The sequence below is a fragment of the Saimiri boliviensis genome, chromosome 10, assembly GCF_048565385.1.
Source record: "Saimiri boliviensis isolate mSaiBol1 chromosome 10, mSaiBol1.pri, whole genome shotgun sequence".
Lineage (NCBI taxonomy): Eukaryota > Metazoa > Chordata > Mammalia > Primates > Cebidae > Saimiri > Saimiri boliviensis.
Window position 1 is genome coordinate 49,878,518 of NC_133458.1, and position 21,454 is coordinate 49,899,971.

General features: G+C 39.9%; 1 long non-coding RNA gene across 1 annotated transcript; it reads right to left on the bottom strand.

Moving 5' to 3' along the window:
- Window positions 1-7,568: 7,568 nt before the first annotated feature.
- Window positions 7,569-15,317, bottom strand: LOC120365367 (uncharacterized). Its single transcript, XR_005580324.2, has 3 exons — window positions 15,141-15,317; window positions 12,589-12,767; window positions 7,569-10,377 (listed from the first exon to the last, which is right to left on the bottom strand). It is a non-coding gene; the product is annotated as an uncharacterized LOC120365367 (long non-coding RNA).
- Window positions 15,318-21,454: the final 6,137 nt, after the last annotated feature.

Sequence of the window (21,454 nt, forward strand, 5' to 3'; positions counted from 1 at the left end):
CAAAGAAAAGCAATTTAACTGGCTCACAGTTCTGCAGACTGTATAGGAAACATGGCGCCAGTATCTGCATGGCTTCTATGGAAGCCTCAGGGAGCTTTTACTCATGAAGAAAGGCAAAATGGGACTAGGCACGTCACATGGCGAAAGCAGGAACAAGAGAGAGTAGGGAGAGAGGTGCTACACACTTAACAATTCTTTTATTATTTTTGATATGGGGTCACACTCTTGTTCGGGCTGCAGTGCAGTGGCTTGATCATGGCTCATTGCAGCCTTGACACTCCCCTCCTCCTCCCCTACTGGGCTCAGGTGATCACAGCCACCTTAGTTTGCCAGGTAGCTGGGACTGCAGGCATGCACCACTTCGCCTGGCTGATTTTTTTGTATAGAGGGGGTCTGCCATGTTGCCCAGGCTGATCTCAAACTCCTGGACTCAAATGATCTGCCTACTTCAAGTGATCTTCCTACCTCAGCCTCCAAAATCCCAAAGTGCTGGGATTTCAGGTGTGAGCCACTGTGCCTGGCCTAGGTGCTACACACTTTTAAACTACCACTCACTATTGCAGGGGCAGCACCAAGCCATGAGCTATCTACCCGATGATCTAATCTCCTCTCACCAGGCCCCACCTCCAACAGTGGGGATTACAATTCAACATGAGATTTGGTGAGGATACAGACCCAAACCATATCACAAACGAACAGGTAAGAAGAAATGGGGAGATACAGGAAAACTGGCTTTAGCTTTGTATCAATCCCAGACAAATTTTAAGAATGGACTATTAACTGTGGTAGATGATTATTACTTAGAAAATGACTTTTTTATGATTTATTTTGAAAAAAATTATAGTTCCATAGGAAATTATAAAAACTGTATAGGTCATGAGGTCAGGAGTTCGAGACAAGCCCGGCCAACATGGTGAAACCTGTCTCTACTAAAAATACAAGTATTAGCCAGACATGGTGACACGTGTCTGTAATCCTAGCTACCGGGGAGGCTCAGGCAGGAGAATCACTTGAACCTGGGAGGCAGAGGTTGCAGCGAGCCGAGATTGCATCATTGCACTTTAGCCTGGACAACAGAGCAAGATCCTATCTCAGAAAAAAAAAAGTGTATAGGGAGGTTCACTTTGTTTTCCCCAGCGCTAACATCCTGCCTACATCCTACCAAAACCAGGAAATGGACAGAGCTTATTCACATTTTAGCAGTCTGATGTGTTCTTGCATGTGTGTGTATATATAGTTCTGTGCAGCTTTACTAATGTATAGGTTCATGTAGCCACCACTACAATCAAAATACAGAACTGTTCCACCACAAGGCTGTGTCGCTATCCTACATCCACTCCTCCCTGATGAACAAGCAGTAATCTGTTCTCCATCTTTAGAATTTTTCATTTCAAGAATGTTATATAAATGAAATCATACAGTATGTAACTTTTCAAGATTGGCTTTTTTAGGCTGGGTGTGGTGGCTCATGCCCATAATCCCAGCACTTTGGGAGGCCAAGGTGGGTGGATCACTTGAGCTCAGGAGTTCGAGACCAGCCTGGGCAATATGGTGAAACCCCAACTCTACAAAAATACAAAAATTAGCTGTGATGGCTCGTGCCTGTAATCCTAGCTACTAGGGAGTCTGAGGTGAGAGGATCACCTAGATCCAGGAGGTTGAGGCTGCAGTGAGCCAAGATCACGCCACTGCACTCCATCCAGGGCACCAGAGCAAGATCCTGTCTCCAAACAAAACCAAAACCAAAACCAAAACCAAAAACCAATGTTTGTCTCTTTTCACCCAGCATAATTCCCTTAAGAGCTATCCAAGTTGCTGCATTTATCTGTAGTTCCTTTTTATTGCTGAGAAATATTCCATTGTATGGGTAGACTACATTGTGTTTAACCATTCACCTGCTGAGGAATATTTGGGTTACTTTTGTTTATTATGAGTAAAGCCATCATAAACATTCTTATATAAGTCTTTGGCTAATATAAGTTTTCATAGCTTTGAGATAAGTACTTGAGAGGCAGATATCAGATTATATGGTATTTGTTTCTTTAGTTTTAGAACAATTTGGCAGATTTAAAAAGAGTGCCTCCGACTCCTAGCAAGACGATTGGGGTCCTTTGGATGGGGGTCGGTCTGGTCATTACTCTGCCAGCAACCAGCTATGGGACAATGGACAATTCACTCAGCCTCTCTCTGCCTGCTTTTTCTTTTCTGGTACTTAACAAAAATAGTACCTTCCCCACAAACCCCACAGGCAGTTATGAAAATACATTTATGTGAAAGTTTGTTAAGTGAAACATAAACATATGACATTATTATTTCGTTGCAGACCAAATATGCCCTTAAAAACTAGCATAATTCATCTCTCTCTCCGACTTCCTCACCTTACTAAATTCCTTAGATTTTCCAGTTACCTTCTCCACCTTTTTGAGTTGTGTCTCAAATTGCAGGATGGATGGCTCTAACAGAGGTGCTCTTTTGTCTTGGAAACTGCTTTTCTAGTCTAGATTATTAAGCTTTCTCTCCTCTCCTAAATCTGCCCTATGGGAAACTGACCTTGTTTATTCACTCTATGTTCTTGAGACTTCTTAGATGTCTTTATGTCTAAAAAACATGTGAGCCCCAGACCAAGGACTACTGTCCAAAGTACTATTTAGCTGAACCCACCCAAATATCCAAGCTTTAATTTGTCTTAAAGAATAGATAAATATCTGTTTAAGCTCCATAAGGAAATACGTGTAGATTCACTTTACTCACAGTTCCACAGAAAATTCTGTATGTACATATATATGAAATAGGTTGAAGGGGGGCTATTTTTTTAAGTACCATAAATTTGTCTATATTTTTGCAGAGAACAGTAGTATATTCTTTATGGTTTGCTATTATGGTCGTTTATGGTCATTATTACCTTTAATTTTTAACTGTGGTTAATCACTAAAGGGATTGGGTTCACAGGTGTAGGTCAAAAATTGAGAATTAAAGAATTAATCCTTTGGGGGACATTTTAAGGAAAAAAAAATAACTAGTGACCACAAAATCTTTAAGTATGAAAACACAGTTAGGATTTCTAACAGTGGACTAAATAGAGACCCTGGAATAGTTGCAAGTTTTCTTAATTTGATTGCTTTTTTGCTATTTATATTTGATTCTCCCCACCCCTGTAACCTCATTAAGAAATAGAGTGATGTGTGGATCAGAAAAAGAGAGAAAAAAATGTATTTCCATGATTTGAGGAGGTATTAGGAAGAGTGTCTTGATGAAAACACCGTTCAAAAGCCTGCCACATAATCCTGAAATCTACCATTAGAGACTTATTACTTTGTAAGCACTAGTTCTCTGGGAGGGAGAGATACTCAGCTGCTGCCGGCTGAGAACACAGCAACAAGGCTACTGCAGGGTGTACTGCAAAGCACAGGCTACCCAGCCAAATGGAGGTACGGTTGAATTTGGCACTTACTAGCCATGGGATCCTGGGCAAATTACTTTTCTCTGAGTCCCCATTTATTCATCTTTAAAATGGGTTTAATAATGGCTATCACATGAGAAGTACAATTTAAATGAGTGCATGCTCTCTCTCCATATATATGTATTGAGGAACTTAATACAATAGGTTCCCAGTACATTGCAATGATAATTATTAGCAATGGTAGAAATACTTAATTCAAATTGAGATTTCCATAGCTTTAGGGGTACACGAAGACACCCCAAGAGCTATGCAGACTCAGGATCAATTTCTGAATTCTCACTCTCTATGTATTTCTATATTTATTTGCTCAAAAGTGCACCTGAATCAAGCTGCTTCTCCTTATCCGCCTTTTCTTTTAGAGCTCCTTTTCTTCTGTCCTGCAAAAAAGTGACAAATGGGCCGGGCGCGGTGGCTCAAGCCTGTAATCCCAGCACTTTGGGAGGCCGAGGCGGGTGGATCACGAGGTCGAAAGATCGAGACCATCCTGGTCAACATGGTGAAACCCCGTCTCTACTAAAAATACAATAAAACTAGCTGGGCATGGTGGCGCGTGCCTGTAATCCCGGATACTTAGGAGGCTGAGGCAGGAGAATTGCCTGAGACCAGGAGGCGGAGGTTGCGGTGAGCCGAGATCGTGCCATTGCACTCCAGCCTGGGTAACAAGAGCGAAACTCCGTCTCAAAAAAAAAAAAAAAAAAAAAGTGACAAATGTTTCATCCAGTTCAAATTATAGTGTGGTACCTTGATTGCCCTGGGTATAGAAACCTCTGGGACACCAAGCAGAGGAAAGTCAAACTATGGGTATTTGAGAGAGAGAGAGAGAGAGAGAGAGAGAGAGAGAGAAACAGAGGCGGGGGGCGGGGGAAAGGAAATATTCTCAAAGGAAATACTCTCTGTCAAAGGAAATACTATGAGTATTTTCCTTTAATCAAACCGGTATAAACCAAAGGTGCAGGGCATCGTCTCTTTCCCTGTCATATGCTTATCTCTCTTAGGGACAAAGCATACCTTAAGCAGGTATGCTCACCTGTGTCGGGGTGTTTGGACTTCAGGAGTATCATGGAATTAGGCAGAAATGATGGCATTTTCTACCCATCTTCACTACTGACAAAGAAGACATTGTTCCTGAGGGAAGAGATGCTTGAGAATAAAGCAGGCTGAGTGCGGTGGCTAATGCCTGTAATCCCAGCACTATGGGAGGCCAAGGCAGGTGCATCACTTGAGGTCAGGAGTTCGAGATCAGCCTGGCCAACATGGCGAAACCCCATCTCTACTAAAAATACAAAAATTACCTGGGCATGGTGGTGGGCACCAGTAATCCCAGCTACTTGGGAGGCTGAAGTAGGAGAATCGCTTGAACCCGAGAGGTGGAGGTGGAGGTTTCAGTGAGCTGAGATTGCGCCATTGTACTCCAGCCTGGAGTACAATTAAAAAAAAAAAAAAAAAGACAATAAAACAAAGAGAACATCTCATAGAAATATTGAAGATGGCATTAAGTTATTCATCCAGATGGCAAACTCATGAGATGTCTCTTTCTATCTTGAAATATTCAAGATTTGTAAGAAGTTGTACTGGGAAACGCCAATGAACTACGAACCACACTTTCTCTGGAATTTCACCATCTCAATAATGAAAACAAGTTCAGTGAATACTCTCATTTATCTGCATTTTTCTCTATGTCTCAGTAGTTTAATTTGCATAATTTCAAGGTGAAAAGACCTACAATTTCTTCCAACAAATCAATGCTATATTTTGTAATAAAGGAAACATATATTAGAGGTAAGTTAGTGTTTTATATTTTATTAAATTTTTACTCAGATTCATAGGAGAAACACTTCCATTAATTTTTGCTAAAAGTTAGCAAAATATGAAATCTATATTTTTTATGAAGGTACAAGTCTGCTCACTATCATTCATGAACCACTTTTCTGTTCATGTATTAATTCCTGCCACGTAGTTATGAGGTATACAAGTCAGCTTATGTTACCATAACAAAATATCATGCAGCAGGTGGCTTAAACAACAGACGTTTATTTTCTCATAACTCTGGAGGCTTGAAATCCAAGATTAGGGTGTCGGCATGGTCAAGTTCTGGTGTGGGCTCTCTTCCTGGCTGGCAGATGGCTGCCTTCTTGTTATATTCTTACATGTGGGGCTAGGGAAAGAGAGAGACAGAGAGAGACAGAGAGAGAGTGCATGGGCGAGAGCGTCTGGTGTCTTGTCCTCTTCTTTAAAGGGCACCAGTCCTATTGAAGTAGGACCCCGACCTGTGACCTCATTTAACCTTTATCACCTCATCACAGGCACTATCTCCAAATATAGTCATATTGAGGGTTAAGCCTTTGAAATATAAATTTTGGGGGAACAAAGCTCAGTCCACAGAATGTGTTAAGTAGTTTAACAGGAATATGTTGCAGGTTATACTCTAACTAATGTGCTTAACAGTCCTTAATGTGCTTTCCGTAATCTTGTTCTGTACTAATTGCTGACTAAGTTCTTTCTCTTGCTGTCAAATTGCATAAAGTATTTAAACTATACTGTCAAAAGCAGAAATCTATTGGTTCAAAAGCAAATAAATTTTTTTTCCAAAATGTAAATCTAATACGCAATGGTCTGAACTTTAGCAAACTGACTTGATTTAATTAGGATTAATTTATGCCTTTCAGATGTTAATATGCTGATTTCACTTCTTTTAAGTGTATTGTCTTCAGTCATATTTGGGAAGAAATTATTAATATATACATGAATATCCCCAAGTGTCTGTCCTTCTGTCGTTTCTTTACTCTGCATTTTCAGACATCCTTAAAAAAATAAAATTTGGCATTATATATAGGTCTCTGTTCACAGTCAAGGAGAAAAATCCCCAAATGCAAAATTTACAAGTTTATGTTTTTGTTTCTAATTCTGGTTTCATCTATTTTAGCTCCATAAGCAAGACACCTGTAAGTAAAAGGGTGACAGTATAATCAACAGCCATGTGATAAGTCTTGGCCAAGATTTTTGGGGTCATACTTCTTAGAAGCTTAAAAACTGAACTCTAGGCCGGGTGCGGTGGCTCAAGCCTGTAATCCCAGCACTTTGGGAGGCCGAGGCGGGTGGATCACGAGGTCAAGAGATCGAGACCATCCTGGTCAACATGGTGAAACCCCGTCTCTACTAAAAATACAAAAAATTAGCTGGGCATGGTGGTGCGTGCCTATAATCCCAGCTACTCAGGAGGCTGAGGCAGGAGAATTGCCTGAACCCAGGAGGCGGAGGTTGCGGTGAGCCGAGATCACGCCATTGCACTCCAGCCTGGGTAACAAGAGCGAAACTCCGTCTCAAAAAAAAAAAAAAAAAAAAAAAAAAAAAAAAAAAACTGAACTCTAATGATTAGGTAACACATTTCTTCTTCTTCTTCCTCCTCCTCTTCTTCTTCTTCTTCTGCTTCCTATTCCTCTTCTTTCTTCTTCTTCTTCCTCTTCTTCTTCTTTCCTCTTTCCTCCTCCTCCTCCTCTTCTTCCTCTCCTCCTCCTCCTCCCTCTTCTTGTTCTTCTTTTTGTAAGTTAGGTAGTTTTCAATTCTTAGCTTTCAATAAAATTAAAGGAGGACCTAACAGAGTTGTCAACAAATAAGTCAGTAGTTTTTGATAATAGATCACTATGTACTTTTTAAACTTATAATCAAGAAGGCATTCAAATAACAGTGTGACATTTTCTTCAGAAAATGCTAACATTCTCATTACTTATTTAATTGAACACGTTTTCTCAGAGCTCATGTTTAAAAAAAATAAAAAATAAGGATAGAATTGATGCTGACTTCTGTCTCATTTTAATAGTGAGGAAGAGCCACAGATACATGAACTAATTTTAAAAGAGCCATTGATTTAGTTTAATTTTTCAATTAACACTTAACTTGCTGTGTTTTATATTTATCAAAATATGCTATATATTTATGTTGCTTTGATTAGTTGTGTGCTAAAAATCATTGTAAAGATAATCCAGAAAACTTCAAAATTTTAAAAAGGAATGATACAGATTTTTTGGTTGTCAAAAAAGAGCTTGTTGGTGAAGTTTTAAGACTGAGAGTGGGACAGTAAGTGTCAAAATGCTTTGGTATTTAGAGTCTGTTGGATACAAAGTGTGATATATTTTATTTAAAAATCAATATTTACAGTATGCTAGAAAGAACATATTTTGAAGTTATTCAAATTTATGATGAAAAATCTTAGGTGTCTACTTGAAAATGTGCAGAGCAATACATAGATTTTCAAAGTTCCTTTAGTAAGTATGAGAGAAATTAGTTTGAAGATCACTTATTTAGGGGATCAAATCTTTATAGTTTTAATAGTTGATGGTGACAGACTCATGGAGAAAAGTGGATAAAAAGAAAAGCATACATGGGTGTGTTGTTAATATGGGCTCTTGTGACAGAAAAGTAGACCTGGTGAAAAAAAAAACACACATAATTACCAAGTTTTTAATTTTTTTGGCCAGCACCTTTGAGATATAGCACATCCATTGCTTATGAACTTTGCAAAGTAGGTTTATAAAGTGGTTTTTTTTTTTTTTGGATGGGTCTAATTATGTTGGAGACCAGTAATCCACCGTTATAACTGGATTACCACGTGCCTCACACTGTGCTAATTATTAGAGATACAGAGATGAACAAGGAGAGAAGATCCCTCAAGGATTCGACGGGATAGAAGAAAAGGGAAGTCAAACTAGACTGAGTTGGAAGTTAATGATGATGCACTTTAAGTATTTTTCATTTGTATCCCATATTTGATTACACAAAAAGCTTGAGATTGGGTAAAAATCTCCCTCACCCATGCAGGCGGGCATCATCAAACCTGTTGAGGAATGGAGCAGGATGGAACAAAATGGTGGAAGGAAGACAAATTTGCTCTCTCCTTTTTGAGCTGGGACATCTCTCTTTTCCTGCTCTTAGTTCTTGGGCCTTTGGACTTGGACTGAATTGTACCACCAGCTTTCCTAAGTCTCCAGCTTGCAGACAGCAGATTGAGGGACTTCTCAGCCTCCATAATTGTGGGAGTCGATTCCATGTTTTTCTATCTCTAACTGTACCTCCTACTGATTCTGTTTCTCTGGAGAACCCTGACTCCAAATGGTTTATGGTATGAGGTTCCCTGAATCCTTGGGGTTTGGATCTTGATGTTTAAAGTTAATGCTCTAAAATTTAAAAGAAAAAAAAAAAAAAAGGATCCTCTTTTTTTTCCTGTCAAAATTCTTGCCAGTTACAATGGACAGCCGTATCCCCAATGCCACCTGAATGTGCCCAATTTCATCTGATTTCGGAAACTAAACCCAAATAGGATTGGGCCTAGTTATCTAGGTGGGAGAAAGCCAGACCCCTGTAGACCATGGTTTCTGCTGTCCATTTACCAAGCTCTCCTCTGTAGTTCATGATCCATGGCTTTTGTTCTGCCTGGATGGCCCTACCCTGATAACCCAGAAAGTGTCTGCTGACTGCTGAATGGTGGGTGAGAAAAAAGGGCAACAGGAATTAGAACGCACATGGTTTAATAATTTTTTAAAATTCCCAGCCTTAATTAGGAAATGATGCATGTTTCTGGAATTTTCATTAAAAGCTCATGGTGTTTCCAGGAAGCTGGCTAACTACGCCTGATATAAAAAAGAAAACTGCAACCTACTCAATTACGTTGTAACTTGCCAGGAATTAAGTAATGGTGTTCTTGGAATTGGAGAGTAGGATGTGATCAGTGTTTATCTGACACTGTACTGAAGAGTCTGGGCTTAGCTTCCTGAAGAAAGATGGTAAAGTCTCTAGAAAGGAGAGCAGCCCATCCGAGGGCCCAGCTTTTGGGGGCATAGAGTTGATGGACTTCATGGGAAAGGCAGGACCCTTCACTTCAACTGCTAGCTGTTTGATAGCAATTCTCAAGCTTTAGTATGAATGCAAGTCATTTAGGAAGATTGTTTAAAAATGTGGATTCCTAGAAACTCCATACAGATCATCTGATTCATAGGTCTGAGTTGGGGCCTAGGAATTTACATTTTTACAGACTTCTTCTGCATCATGTCTTGAGACTATTACACTCCTATTTGGAGAGCCTATGATAAATCTTTAATGATCATTAATAATACCACCCTTAGATCCAGGCCAGAGGGGCTCCTGCCCTGGGGTCTGTGGTTTAGAGGGCCCTGCTCTGACCCTCCCCTGGCCATGATGGTCCCCTGGGATGAGGAGTCTGGAGGGATCAAAGGGATATGCCAAACTTGAGAATGTGAGCAGACTTCTAGACTGTGATCTGGAGAGAGAGCAAGAGAGAGAGAGATTGATTTTGAAGAATTGGCTCCTGTAATTATAGAGGCTGAGAAATCCCACAATCTGCTATGTGCAAGCTGGAGTCCAGGAAAGCCAATGGTGTAGTTCAGTCCAAGTCAAAATGCCTGAGAACCGGGGAAGCCAATGGTGTGAATCTCAGTCGAGGGCCAGAGAAGATGTGATGAGATGTCTCTGCACGAGCAAGCAGGCAGCAAGCAAGTAAGGGCGAATTCCTCCTTCCTTTGCCTTTTGTTCTCTTCAGGCCCTTGGTAGAGTAGATGGTGCCCACTCAAACTGGGGCAGACACCAGCTTTACCGATCCACAGATTCAAATGCCAATCTTCTCTGGAAACACCCTCCCAGACACACTCAGAAATCAAGTCTAATCCAAGCACCTGCGTCCAGTCAAGTTGCCACGTACAATTAACCATCACAGGCTCTGAACTGGCTCCTGGCTGTGCATGGCTTCTTCCCTGGTCTGACCTCCTGAGGGCACACCCTGCTGGGCGTGTCCTTATGCCTGAGTAGTGGCCAAGGGGCAGCTGTTTGTAGGGGTGTGGATGGAGTTGACTTGTGAGCTGCAGTGTGCACTAGTGGCCCCAGGAAGCCCCTCATTAACGGAGGGCTGGCTGTGGGAAAAGAAGGAGCGTGGGCTATTGGCCAGGAGTTGGCACTCCCTGTACCACTGCAGTCCTACCTTGGGTTTCTGGGTTGTTTGAGGGTTTATTTATCAAGTAAGAGAATAGGACCTTTTGTTCAGCAGTTTGTTGGCTTTGATTTGTAACTTCTAAATAACTAGATGTGTGGTTTGGGGATCTTTGTCTTTACTCTTGCTTTGGGCCCCACAGATGTTAGAGGCATACCAGACCAACATTTCCAGACTACTAACATCTTAGACTTGATTTCTTCTGAACAAGAATTGCCCTTCAAGCCAGGCTGCAGGAAGGAAAAAGTGGACAAAAGGTAAAGAAAATATGACCTCCAGGGTGGCAGGGCCTAGTGAGGGAAAGCCTAGCTTGTGTGGCAAGGCAAACCTTAGCATGTCTTTTGCAAGCCCTGTCTGCATCTCAGGTGAAAAGTGAGAGAAACATAATTCTGTTTTTGCAGAACGGACAGATTTGAGTTATCTTGGGCGACCCAAAATCCAGGTTTTTCTAATTTCATTCTCTCCAGGACCCTAGCCTCCCCAGCATGAGTCAAGTTGTCCTAATTTTTCTTAGAATGAGATAATAGTCTGAAAATGTGAACACTTTTCTGGCTACCTTTAACATATTTTCAAAAACAGTTACACATAAAAGAGACTTGTTCAATTATTTTATAAGGGGATTAACAAAGGAAACTTTTAAAAATATATTTCACACACACTGGAATGTGTAAAAAGTAGTGACATGACAGTCACTACTTCAGGCCGTATTCCACATCCTTCAATAAAAATATTCCTTAAAACACCCAATTACTTTCCTCCCATTAGATCTGCTATGTATAGTTGTCCAAGTTGTTGACTGTGTGAGAATACTTATCCCAAGAAATAAATGGGATCTAAAATCCAGCCTACCGTTTCCTTGTCAAGCTGAGTGCTCTGACATGGCCTGCATCCACCAGGAGGAAGGATGCTTTTTTCTAATCACAAAAGTGACAGTCTGCTTGTCAAACGATACACCTTGCTCATGATAGGTACATATTTGCTGATAGGTGCAGAGCTGAGGATGCTGAAATGATGCCATGTGTTTTGGAATAGTGAAAACTTTCTAGGGAGATGGTCATCTGGGAATTTGATTACTTGCCCTCTTTGCACCCCTGACTGCAGTGAAGAGAAAGAATGCCTTTCTGGCAAAAAAAAAAATTACTGGCTAAAAACCAAACCAAAACAAAAGCCAAGAAACCCTACAACAACACAGCTGCTGTGATTTCTGTGAGTCCCAGAGAAAAGAGGAGTTCACTGCTGCTTCAGCCTGTAAATGCCAGGGCCTGGGACAGAATGAACTAGAGTCAGAAAATAGTTAACGAGGTGAGTGCAGCTGGAGATGGAACATGTATTGCTTTTGATCTACTAACTTGGAGTCAAGGAAGTCATTAGTGCAATGTGGATCAGCATTGGTCATGGACTAGGGGAGGACATCTCCTACCCTTGCCCAACCCTGGACCCCCTCTCGGGTCCTGCTGCAAGTCACAGTCCATCATTAGCAAAACCCAATAGTGTCAGCCTTGGCTCCGACTCTTCCGGCACCATCTCATTCTGATGAAAACCTGGCTGTCCCCTGGGAATACTGCCTTCCGGTTCTGCCGGTATTCCCCTGGTCCCATGGTGGCTATGGTTTGCTCCTCCAAGTTGTGCCATGGGGCCTGGAAGTGGGGTACGGTTTCTTTTTCACTTCCCATTACCACTTCTACATCATTCTCTCTCTCCTCCCTCAAAGCGTTCTGCACTGAATCTCAGGTCATCATGTTATGTCACCTGACTTCTCATTTTGCTGACATCTGTTATGCTGAGGTCATTCCCCCTGGTTCCTCGTGTTCCTGCCTCACCATTGCATTCCTCTTCCTGCCTTAACTCTGGGCAAGTTCAACGTATACATAGATTGTCCCTCCATTCTCCTGGTCTCTCAGTTCCCTGCTGACCTCTCCTCTCACAATCTGGTCCTCCCACTTTAATTCCCATCATTCTGGACCCTGTCATTTCCTGCAGCTGCATGGCCTCCATAGCTGCAAGGCATGCCTGTGGCTCTAGGACCCCTGCTTCCTCTCTTCCTAGCACACTCCCTCAGTCACCCTGTCTGCTAGGGCTGTCAAAGCAAAGTCCCACAAATTAGGTGGCTTAAAGAATAGAAATGTATTCTCACATGGTTCTGGAGGCTGGAAGTCTGAGATCAAGGTGTTGATGGAGTTCGTACCATGTAGGGGGCTGTCTCAGGATGCTGTCCTGGACTCTGGTGACTTGCTGGCAATCCTTGGGTTGTGGACTCATCACTCCAACTTCTGTCTTTGTGTTCACATGTGTACCTGTCTGTATTCAGATTTCCTATTTTTGTAAGGACACCAGTCATTCTGGATTAGGGCTTCCTCTCATCTTAACTAATTAGGATATATCAGCAATCACCCTATTTCCTAGTAAGGTAACATTTTGAGGTACCAGAGGTTAGGACTTCAACATTTAAATTTTTGTGGGGATGAGGCATACAGTTTAACCCCTAACATGCTCCATCTCCAGCAATCCTTCCACTGTCATCTTAAATTCAGGAACATAAACCTTTAATGCTGCTTGGCAGACATACTCTCTGATATGGTTTGACTGTGTCCCCGCCCAAATCTCATTTTGAATTGTAGCTCCCATAATCCCCATGTGTTGTGGGAGGGACCTGGTGGGAGGTAATTGAATCATGGGGACAGGTTTTTCCTGTGCTGTTTTTGTGATAGTGAATAAGTCTCATGATATCTGATGGTTTTTTATAAAGGGCAGTTTCCCTGAACACACTCTCTTGCCTTCCGCCATGTAAGATGTGCCTTTGTTCCTCCTTTGCCTTCTGTTGTGATTATGAGGCCTCCCCAGTCATGTGGAACTGTGAGTCCATTCAGCCTCTTTTTCTTTATAAATTACCCAGTCTCAGATATTTCTTCATAGCAGTGTGAGAATGAACTAATACACTCCTCTATGTCATCAGTTTTTCCTCTCTTATACTCATCATTACTAACATCATATAAAGATGCTCTTCTTTCTTTCGTATTAATTATATTAAAAACTTTCTTGACCCCACATCCACCAGTAGCTCTCCCTCTGGCTCTACTATCTCTGCTGCTCTTCACTGTACTATTCTGGGGCTGTCTATACTGACTGCCTTCAATTCTTCTCCCGTTCCCTTCAGTCCCTTCCAATCAAGCTTTTGCCCCCCACTACCCCTTTGAAAGTTCTAATGTCAAGGTTAACATAGTTTATAGTGTTAGCAAATGTCTTCTTTTTTATCATGGTTATCCTGTATGAAAAACTGAACTTACTCCCATTTATTGCATGTGTTAAGTGATGAGGTTTGTCCAAAGCTCAGGAAAACAACAAGAAGAAGGAGAAATAATGAACAATATATAGATTGGCAGAAAAAATACAGAAGGAAAAAATTGTTTAGAAGAAAGTAACCCCTTTATAGTATTGGCCACTCGATAGAGATTCAATTTCTAGCATTTACATTCACACATTCTAACCAATTCCTTTGCCCACTTGGAGCACATGGATGTATTTATATCAACCACTATGTGTCCTTCCAGGTTCTCCCTGTATGGCTGTCTTGATCTCTGGCAATTTGGAATCCCAAGCCCTTTCTGGGATTGTTACCTAGCCCCCAGGGCAGCCCTCTCTAGGGATCCAGGGTGGAGGAGGGAGGAAGAAGAGGTGGTGGTGGTAAAGGGGGTGGGAGCAGGAGGATTTAGTGGAACAAAGGATGAGAGAAAAGAAGAAAGAAGAAAAAGCCGCAGACCCAGGCAACACATGCTATAGCCATAAAAACTGTTTTCTGTACTGTCTGTTGCAATTAAAATTTAAAAACATGCTTACACCTTTTTTTTTTTTTTTTTTTAATAACCAAACTCCTTCAAAGGAGGTAGATTGTATAGTTTCTGGCATGCTACAGGGAAGAAAACGTCCATCTCAATACTTTATAGGCATGCTTCGAATTTAGAACTTTACAATTCTTCAGAAACAACTAATGAAAACAGGAGCGCTGTTGGGATGACTGTGAGTCACTTCCCCATCCTATGATTCACTGTCACAAATGCTGGACATGTGGTCAGGGGAGAAGGACTTTTGATTTTGAGGATTCATGAACTGATTCAGTATACCATCTTTATGTTTTGATACTATCTATTCGAGTCTAAGCTTTGAGGTGTTTTGGCTCCATAAAGCAGCTTCAAGGTAAGGGATCAAAGGATGGAAAAAGCCAGGATGAGTGAGGGTTTGTTAGCTAAAAGCATCCAGTTCTTGCATAATGTCAGAAAGCAAGGTTAGACAGCTACTGATAGCATGGATGCTGAAGAAAGCAGAAATATTTTCAAATCCAGATAACTCCAGTTGCTTGCTTTCCTATGACTACTCTTAACAAATATTTACAGTGGCTCAAGAATGACAGCAAAATAAATATCCTTGGGCTCCCCACTGGTTTAAATCCTCCACAAAAAACCTTGTCACTGATATTTGTTAAAATTCATCTAAAGAAACACTGATGAATGCTATATGTTTAGAAAACATTATATAAAATATACAAATAAATAAACCATACAGTAATTGGTCCCTTAAATTATTTTAAGGAGGTAAAATTTTCTAACATCTTAATTTCTACCTGCCAGAGGCATTTGAACCAGAGCAATTCCATCTTAATTAGGGGGCGGGTAAAATAAGGCTGAGCCTTACTGGGCTGGATTCCCAGGTTAAGGCATTCCTAGAGACAGGATGAGATAGGAGGTCAGCACAAGATACCAGTCACAAAGACCTTGCCGATGAAACAGCATGTGTAAAGAAGCTGTCCAAAACCTACCAAAACCAGGATGGTGATGAAAGTGACCTCTGGTTGTCGCACTGCCAATTATATGCTAATCATATAATGCATTAGCATGCTAAAGACACTCCCACCAGTGCCATACAGTTTACAGATACCATGGCAACATCAGGAAGTTACCCTATATGGTCTAAAAAGGCAGGGGGAAGCCTCAGTTCCAGGAATTGCCCACCCTTTTCCTGGAGAGTCATGAATAGTCAACCCCTTGTTTAGCATATAATCAAGAAGTTACAGTAAGAAAATCAGTCGAGGCCGGGCGCGGTGGCTCAAGCCTGTAATCCCAGCACTTTGGGAGGCCGAGGCGGGTGGATCACGAGGTCGAGAGATCGAGACCATCCTGGTCAACAAGGTGAAACCCCGTCTCTACTAAAAATACAAAAAATTAGCCTGGCATGGTGGCGCATGCCTGTAATCCCAGCTACTCAGGAGGCTGAGGTAGGAGAATTGCCTGAACCCAGGAGGCGGAGGTTGCGGTGAGCCGAGATCGCGCCATTGCACTCCAGCCTGGGTAACAAGAGCGAAACTCCGTCTCAAAAAAAAAAAAAGAAAAGAAAAGAAAAGAAAATCAGTCGAGCAACCCACACTGCTGTTCTGCCTATGGAGTAGCCATTCTTGATTCCTTTACTTTCCTGATAAACTTGCTTTCACTTTACTGTATGGACTTGCCCCAAATTCTTTCTTGCATGAGGCCCAAGAACCCTCTCTTGGCGTCTAAATTGGGACCCCTTTCAAATAAAAACATTTAACTTTGCTACTAGGTAATGACATTCTGGAAGTTTTCTTTGGAATAATGCCCTAGTTTGAGCCCCCAGTTTGATAGTACAAGTTGAGTATCCTTAATCAAAAACATCGGAAACCTGAAATGCTCCAAAATTTGGAATTTTTGAGTGCCAACATGGTACTCAAAGAAAATGCTCATTGGAGCATTTCAGGTTTTGGATTTTTTATTTAGGGATGTTAAACCAGTAAGTATAATACAAACAGTCCAAAACTGGAAAAAAATCAAAATTGGAAACACTTCTAATCCCATGCATTTCAGATAAGGCATACTCACCTTGTAAAACTTGAACATTCTTGTTAGTAGAGTGTTTGATGTAATGAATGAGATGAATGTAACTTTTTTTGGTTTGTTTTTCTGTTTTAAGAAACTAAATGTTCAGAAATTATTAGCATACACTCAATTACACAGGTGTTAAATACTAATTGGATTGCAGCTCTGATTTTATTTTCATCTAGATTATTTTGATTTACCTATGACATTATTTCATATCATTACTCACAAGAAGCCTACCTTTTTGCTCGGTAGTGAGTGCAAAGCAGCTGAAAGAAATGGAGATATCTGAGAAACTAGCAGCTGGTAACCAATATATACACTTGAGACACATCTATGTATTTTTCAGATTGGAACTGTGAGTGACTATAGGTGCCAAAATAGGAAATTTGGTGTTAAATCCCTCATAAGTATCTTGTGTGATAGCATATTTTAGGATTGCTGAATTCATGGGGAGAAAAAGCATACTGCTAAACCAAAATGCATGAGTACAGTTAAAAAGTTAAAAAGTTATATTCCTGTTTTTGAAATTTTACCCCAAATTTTGACAACAACAAAAAAACTGCTTGGTTAAGTTTATTAGATTAAAAATATTTCTAAAATCAGGCTAAATATGCATGCAAAGTTCCTTCTGATATGATCTGGCTGAAAAACAGTAAAAATCAATAGATTATAAATGAAATCATGCCTTGAGCTGTGAAAGAGGAAAGGATCATCACAAGTAAACTGATAGGCACGAGGTCTCAATAGGCAATGACTTACATATGTTAAAAGATGGAAGAAACATTATAGGTAATTGGAGTTTAAGCCCTTCACAAACATTAGAAACCAAGAGATTGAGGTGCAAAGGGATTGCTTGACTTGCCCAAGGTCCCATGACTTGCTGGTGGCAGAGCCAGGCTGGAATTTTACCCTGGATTCCAGGAAAGAACAACTTTATTATACCATGCCAGGCCAGCATCAAAATTCCAGGACTGCTTTTGAAAGTGTTAGGCTTAACCATGGTTCTTAATTACTAGCTGGTAGGGAATTTGCACAGAACCATATAGATGTAGATCACAATCACATAATTAAATGTTTCGCAAGTGGTGAATTACATATATATGTACATATATACATATATGTGTGTATACATATGAATGAGAGAATTAAATTTTCTTTAAAAATATATTTAATTATTAAAAAAAAAGCCTTGAGTTCATCTATTGAGATGATCAGTGCTGGGAAAACAGTGATGTCATAAAAAGATGACCAGATGTCTGTAGGAACTGACCTCCCATCTTGCCCTGCCATGCATTAGCTGTGGAATTGCTTCATTTTCCAGTGAGTAAAACAGGGATGTTGACAATTGCTCCACCTCCAAGAAATACTCTGAGGATAAATAAAATCGAATAAGTGGAGTGTTCTGAGGGTTTCGTACCTTCCTAAAATAATTAAAATAGAATTAGGCATTAGACCACAACTTGTTTAACTTATGGTGCTGATGACGACAAGTTTTCTCATAGTTATGAGTCAGTGATTCTCAGGAATTCCTTTTCACACCACTTAACCTTTAAAATATTTGCCTTATTTAACCTTAGATTTAAAAGTCTGAGAAATCACCTAGAAATTTCTTCTCTCAGTTTAAGTACCTCCTCTTAAAAATGCTGATAAAGAACTTATTCCTATACAAGGTGGTTTATTCCATGGCAGAAAAGGCACAACATAGAAAAATGTTCATGTTATTGAACAAAAACGTATCTCAGTGTAATTTTTTTTGTTATTCATTTCTATTATTTTTATTTTTCCATAGGTTATTGGGGTACAGGTGGTGTTTGGTTACATGAGGAAGTTCTTTAGTGGTGATTTGTGAGATTTTGGTATGCCCATCCACCAAGCAGTATACACTGCACGCTATTTGTAGTCTTGTATCCCTCACCTCCCTCCCACCCTTTCCTCCAAGTCTCCAAAGTCCACTGTGTCATTCTTATGCCTTCATTTTCTCATAGCTTAGCGCCTACATATCAGTGAGAACATACGATGTTTGGTTTTCCATTCCTGAGTTACTTAACTTAGAATAATAGCTTCCAACCTCACTTAGGTCACTGCGAATGTTGTTAATTCATTCCATTTTAGGCTGAGTAGTATTCCATCATATATATATGATGGAATTCATCATACATATATATGTTTGTGTGTGTGTGTGTATATCTATATCTATATCTGTATCTATATCTATATCTATATCTATGTATCTATATATCTCACAGTTCTTTTTCAACTTGTTGACTGATTTGCATTTGGGTTGGTTCCATGATTTTGCAATTGTGAATTGTGCTGCTATAAACATGCCTGTGCAACAGTATCTTTTTCACATAATGACGTCTTTCCCTCTGGGTAGACACCCAGTAGTGGGATTGCTGGATCAAATGGCAGTTCTACTTTTAGTTCTTTGAGGAATCTCCACATTGTTCTGCATTGTGGTTGTACTAGTTGACATTCCCACCAGCAGTGTAGACGTGTCCCCTGATCACTGCATTCATGCTAACACCTACTGTTTTTTGATTTTTTTGATTATGACAATTCTTACATGAGTAAGGTGGTATCATATTGTGGTTTTGATTTGCATTTCCCTGATCATTAGTGATGTTGAGCATTTTTTCATATGCTTGTTGACAATTTGGGTATCTTCTTTTGAGAATTGTCTATTCATGTCCTTAGCCCACTTTGTGATGGGATTGTTTTTTTTCCTGTTGATTTGTTTGAATTTGTTGTAGATTCTAGATATTAGTCTTTTGTAAGATGTATACATTGTGAAGATTTTCTCCCACTCTGTGGTTGTCTGTTTACTCTGCTCACTCTTCCTTTTGCCATGCAAAAGCTCTTTAGTTAAATTAAGTCCCAGCTATTTATCTTCATTTTTATTGGATTTGCTTTTGGGTTCTTGGTCATGAAATCCTTGCCTAAGCCTATCTCAGTGTAATTTTTAACTACAGTCATAGTTTTTTTTTGTTTTGAATTATAGATTTTATCAATTCTTAAATTATTTGAATTTAACTATGAAGTTTCTCCTAAATTTTCAATGTTATAGTTGGAAAGAAGATAGCATTATTAAGTGGCTACTGCGCAATATTAAGATTTTTGTCTAGGTGTTTTCAATTGAAACTCAAAATAAGTTAATGCCAAGTAGCCTCCATTCTTGCATTGATGAGACTAGCAAAATGGCTAAAATCACAAGCTCTGGATTTAAGTCTTGGTTCTACTACTTACTAAGTGTATAAATTGCAGATGTTACTTAGCTCCTTAAGTCTTAGCTTCCTTGTTGGTGAATTTTAGAAGTAATAACTCTAATGATAAAGTGGTTGTTATGAGGTTAAAAAATATAATGCCTGGGCAAAATGATGAAATGCCATCTCTACAAAAAATAGAAAAATTAGCTAAGCATGGTGATGTGCCTGTAGTCTCAGCTATTGGGAGGCTGAGGTGGGAGGATCACTTGAGCCTGGGATGGGGAGGCTGCAGTGAGCCAAGATCGCACCATTACAGTCTAGCCTGTGCAACAAAGCAAGATGCTATCACACACACACACACACACACACACACACACACACACACACTATATATATATATATATAGTGTGTGTGATATATATATGTGTATATATATATAGTGTGTGTGTGTGTGATATATATATGTGTGTGTATATATATAGTGTGTGTGATATATATATATGTGTGTATATATATAGTGTGTGTGTGATATATATATGTGTGTATATATATATATATAGTGTGTGTGTGTGTGTGTGTATCATGTGACTACATAATAATAACTATTCAATAAATGTAAGCTATTGGTATTATTGGTCTCTCTTTTTTTTTTTTTTTTGCCTCAGCTCAAGACCTTATGTTTATCCCAAATAACTTGTATTTTCTTTGTTTTGGGCCTGATTTCTATACGAGGAAATTGTTTTGAATTGTCTCCTGGTGTGTTAGTTCTCTCTCCCTAATGTTTTTAATTCAAATATTCATAAACATGCATTCTGTGGTTTTCATGTTTATAACAAAAATATTGAACAGAAATGAGGAAATCATAAATTCTTGGAGTTGCCTTTTAAGGTTGAAGTCAAGTCTTTGGCCAATATTCTCTGGGTGACATTGATTGCCTGACTATGAAGCAAACCACCAGTCATCTTGCTCTTCCCTGGCCCTCATTCCTCCATCTTAGCACCAAAAGTGTGCCTCATGATACTTGGCTATGCCATGCTAAAACCAAGCCATACCATGTACATGCCTTCTTCCTGACGCAGCGGCAACCAAGTCTAAGAAAAGATGTGACTGGTTGGCATGACTTGTTCTTAGTGAATTCACACTCATTGCCAGTGGTTAGTATTTGCTTACTGTATCTTGCTAACGAATCATCCATTTTAGAATTTTGTTTGGCATCTGTGTAAGGCTCATCAGTTTACATATGAATATCATTTTTTTCACTATTTTTAGAAGTAGAAACATTTTCTAGCCATTAGTCACCTTTTCCATTCTCCTTGATTATCAGGAACAGTTCTTTGATCTCATCTGCAAACTCTTTTGATACTTTGGGATAGAATTTGTATTAACTGAAATTTTGCACTCATTTAGAGTAAGTGAAGATTTCTCTTACATCTCTTTTTCTATTATAGGTTTTAATTCTCTCTTAATAATGTCTGCTTCACAAATGATGTTCATTCTCTTTTAGAATATGGAAGTAAAGCAGAAAATTGAAGAGTTTTTTGATTATACTATCATTTATTAAAGTTATATATATATTTTTGTTTGTTTGTTTGTTTGTTTATTTTTTGAGATAGGTCTTGCCCTGTGGCCAAGGCTGGAGTGCAGTGGTGTGAACATGGCTAGTGAGGGTTTATTTCCTGGGCTCAAGTGATCCTCCTACCTCAGCCTCCTGAGTAGCTGGGAACACAGGCATGTGCTACCACACCTGGCTAATTTTTTTACAGCATTTTTGTAGAGATGGAGTCTCACTTTGTTGCCCAGGCTGGTGGGCAAGTGATCCTCCTGGGCTCAAGTGATCCTCCTGTCTTGGCCTCCCAAAGCGTTAGGATTACAGGTGTCAGCCACTATGCTCAGCCTAAGGTTATGTTGT